The sequence below is a fragment of the Octodon degus genome, unplaced genomic scaffold (assembly GCF_000260255.1).
Source record: "Octodon degus isolate 3935 unplaced genomic scaffold, OctDeg1.0 scaffold00019, whole genome shotgun sequence".
NCBI lineage: Eukaryota > Metazoa > Chordata > Mammalia > Rodentia > Octodontidae > Octodon > Octodon degus.
This window is the reverse complement of record NW_004524595.1, coordinates 1,459,745-1,464,056: the sequence shown is the minus strand read 5'-3', so window position 1 is coordinate 1,464,056 and position 4,312 is coordinate 1,459,745. Positions and strand designations below refer to the sequence as shown.

Sequence of the window (4,312 nt, the reverse complement as noted above, 5' to 3'; positions counted from 1 at the left end):
CCTTCAGATGGCTGTTGGGGCAAGTGATGACTGTCCAACATAAAGAATATGAAATTTATAATAAAAATATTTTTTTCTGGAAATATCAGCCAGGGAGATTACATAAGAGAGAGAAATAATAGGAATAAAGACAGGAAGGCAAGAAATTAAACTATCACTATTCACAAATGATATGATACTCTACATAGGAGACCCCAAAAACTCCATCAAAAGACTTCTAGAATTAATAACCAAATTCAATAATGTAGCTGGAAACAAAATCAATGCTCAAAACTTGATAGTACTTCTATATGCAAACAACTAACTCACACAAAGAGAAATTAGGGAAACCATACTTGTGACAATAGCATCCAGGAAAATGAAATAGCTAGGCATCAATCTAACAAAGTAAGTTAAAGATCTATACGTTAAAAATTACAATGCTCTAAAAAAGGAGATTGAAGAAGATATCAGAAACTGAAAGAAGGGGCCAGGGAGATAGCTCAGTAGAATAGACACTTGCCTGGCAAGCACAGGGTATTGAGTTCAATCCCCAGTACTGAAAAAAAAAGAAAGAAAGAAAGAAAGAAAGAAAGAAAGAAAGAAAGAAAGAAAGAAAGAAAGAAAGAAAGAAAAGAAAGAAACTTCAAGATATCCCTTGCTCATGGATAGAAAGAACCAACATAGTGAAATGGCCCTACTCCCAAAACCATTATACAGATTTAATGAAATCCCAATCAAAATACCATTAACAAACCTCACAGAACTAGAGAATGCATTCCTAAAATTTATTAGGAACCAGCAAGAAACCTAAAATAACAAAAGCAATTCTGGGCAACAAAGATAAAGGAGAAGGCATCAAAATCCCTGACCTGAAATTATACACAAAGCTATTGTTATAAAGTCAGCAGGGGGCTGGCAAAAATATAAACAGACCTGAAGACCAGTGGAACAGAACATAAGATGAAGATACAACTCTAAACACACTCAGTCACTTTGTCTTTGACAGAGGTACAAAAAATGTCACTGGAAGATAGTCTTTTTAATAAATGGTGCTGGAAAAACTGGTTTTCCACGTGCTGAAGACTAAACTGGACCCATCTCTATTACTAGCCACTAAACTGAAGTCAAAATCATAGGAAGATCTAAATATTAAAACAGAAACACTAATTTTAATGGTTCTCTAATTTTTGGTCCTTGCAATTTATTTAAAACACTTTGCACAATGTATAGCATAGGACAGTATCTTAGTTGTACTAGTAATATTATTCAGCAATAGTGTTATTACTATAATGATAAAATGGCAACATTACTATTAATGTTGTATCAATAATATATTATTATAATCATTATTATTTTAGTTATATACTAGACTTAATCTTCATACTCATTTCCTTATCTAAATTCCTTTTTTTCCCTTGAGAGAGGGCCTCACTATGTAGTGCATGTGGCCTTGAATTCACAGTGACTTTCCTGCCTTGTCCTCCCAAGTGATAGTGATACAGGGAACCTCCAAATGACATAGGGAGAAACACTGATCTCGGATGGAAGATCTCCAAATGATACAGGGGGAAAATGTTCTCCCAACCTAAAAGGTACCTGGGATGAGTTTGTGTTCTCTAAAACCAAAGAATTAATTTTAGGAACAAGCAGAGGTTATGAGCAGAATATATTTAGTGGGGGAAAGAAAGCTCCTGTCTGAGAGAGTGACAGGAGGGGGGCCCCCGGGTGGGTGGTCCCCAGGAAGCTGTCTCTTCCAGGGACTTTTATAGAGGAAAACCATGTGGTGAGGCTCATCTCAGGTGGTGGAGAAGACATGGGAACTCACTTAGGTGGGCATGAGGTGGGACAAAACCATGGTCAACCAATGAGATTACAACACCATTGCTCAGGTAAAATTGATTAAATCCAGTACTAAATAGGGAAGTCAGTCAAGGAGCAAAGAGACATGAATATGGGACAGGGTCTCTTCCTGTTGGGGGTTGGGTTAGTGACTCATTGGGGCTCTTTCAAGGTGATTGATACTTATTTAGAATATCAGTCCCCGATTCCCATTCCCAGGGAAGTATGTAGCTGTGTTTCCTCTTTTGTCTTGGTCTTGAGGTCTGGCCCATATGGGAGTGTCTATCTCTTCAAAGTTGCAGAGTCACCTTGTCTTCCATCTTGTCTCCTTGAAGGCCTGGCCCTGTCTGACTGCCTATAATATTTCTATCTAATTCAGCTGCCTACAACAATATGGTTACAGATGTGCACTACTGTGCCTGGCATACTTATTTTCACAAAGTACGTTTTCAAAATAAAACTTTTATATCAAATAAAGGTTATACTTTAGGACAAAGCCATATTTTAAATGCAGAAAAAAATTTAATTGTCATGAATAAGATGTTAAAATAAAAATTAGTGCATGAATGAAAAAATTTAGGATTCACTGCTGTTAAACTAAAGGTGATCAAATCCTAGAGGCAGCAACCCTACCTCTACAAAAAATCTTTCAGAAATAATTGTATGCACATATATGTACAAAATTTCATTGCAGAGTTGCTGTTGGTAACCAAAGTTTGAAAACATCTAATTACTTCAACGATAGGAGAATAATTAGATATAGTATAGTATATCTATACACTTTAATTTATATAGCCATTAAAAGAACAAGGTAAAACTAAGTATATAAAATTGGAAATGAGTTTCTTATAGAACATTATGATAGAAAGTGGAAGGCCAGACAGGAGGTATTGCATGATTATAATTTGTGTGGCAAATTTTAAGGATATTGGAATCAAGGCTTATTTATTACATGTGTTAGTCATGAAGCTATCTTAGATAATGCATATGAAAGATACATGAAACTGTAAATTGCTACAATGCTTTTTTATCCCAATTACCTGCCATAAATTTACTTTAAAAAGTGAGGGAGAAATACACAAATTAAAGGGACAGCATAAACTAGGCATTCTTACAAAACAAAAGCTCCAAAGCATCTTCATCCCAAGCCATCTATTTTCTGGTCATAGATCCCAGCTGTTATAGTAATAAATATATTTTTATATTATCATACCCAGAACTTTGTCTTTAGGTAAAGTATGTTTATCAATGTGTATAAGTGGAAAAACTGAGGTCCTTGGAGCTAACCTATTGACCCAAACTCTTGTGGTTCACAGGAGTTGGGTAATGACCAAAATTCTGTCTCCTAATAAAAATGAAGAATTCTCAGAAACCTGGCAAGATCAAATAGAGAATATGCAAATTCCCCTAGAAACAGGAAGAAATTAAAACAATTAAAAGGGATCATTAAGGAAGGAGGATTCTGTCTCCCTTTCAAGATGTCACAAAAAAGTAGGACATGTTAAAAATATGTTACAAATGGAGGCACCATGCCAAGGACTTTAAATAACAGAGAAGCTCTTCTCTTTCTCTGGAGTGATCAATGCAGAACATTTTTTAACCTATAGAGGTGAACAAAACAGCAGAAATAGAACAAAATCAAAGAACAAATGAGTCTCCACAGACAGAGCCAGAGAGATGAGTGAAGACGGAGAAAGTTAATCATGAACAAAAAAACACTGTAGCTGTAGATCCTTCAGCAAACAAGTGAGACAGAATGTGATACACAGAGGGGAGAGGTCCAGCATGCAGCCTTCCTCCAGAGAGCCACAAAAGAGATGATCCTATAAGTTATCACAATAGACATCACTCCTCATGACAGTAGCATCATCAGGCTAATGAGAGGGAACATGCTCTTGGGCACCATAACTTCACTGCTGAGAATCACATAATTTCCTAGAAATACAACAAAGTATAGAGAAATGAAAATGATCAATTTGTGTCATAAAGTGGTAGTAATGTAAAATGAGATAGGGATGGTGGGAGGATACTGTGGTTTGGATGGGATTTTCCCCAAGGCCTTTGGATTAGAAATTGGACTCCCCAGTATGATGATGTTAAGAGGTGGGATAAAGTGGGAAGTAATTAGGAGTGCTTTACTTAGAAGGAACTGAGGTAGTTCCTGTGAGACACTGAATTGGTTCTTGTAAAGTGAAGCTTCTATAAAAGAGTGAGACCAATCCTTAAGTTGTTTTCTGTCTTCCTGTCTCACCATGTGATCTCTGTTGCTTTCATGCTTCCACCACGATGCTATCTGCCATGATGTGATGCAGCACTAGTGGCCCGTGCTGGAGTGGATGTCACACTTTTAAACTTTCAGCCTCTCACTCTGATATAAATCTTCTTTTCTTTAAAAGTACCAAAGGTGTTTTGTTATAGCAATGTAAAATGAACTAATACAGAAAGAAACCAAAACTTTAAGGAGAGAAGACTTGTACAAAATCTAGGCAGG

General features: G+C 36.3%; 1 pseudogene; it reads left to right on the top strand.

Annotated features, from left to right (window-relative positions):
- The window catches only part of LOC101562147, a 24,926-nt pseudogene that overhangs the window by 952 nt on the left and 19,662 nt on the right, over positions 1-4,312 (top strand).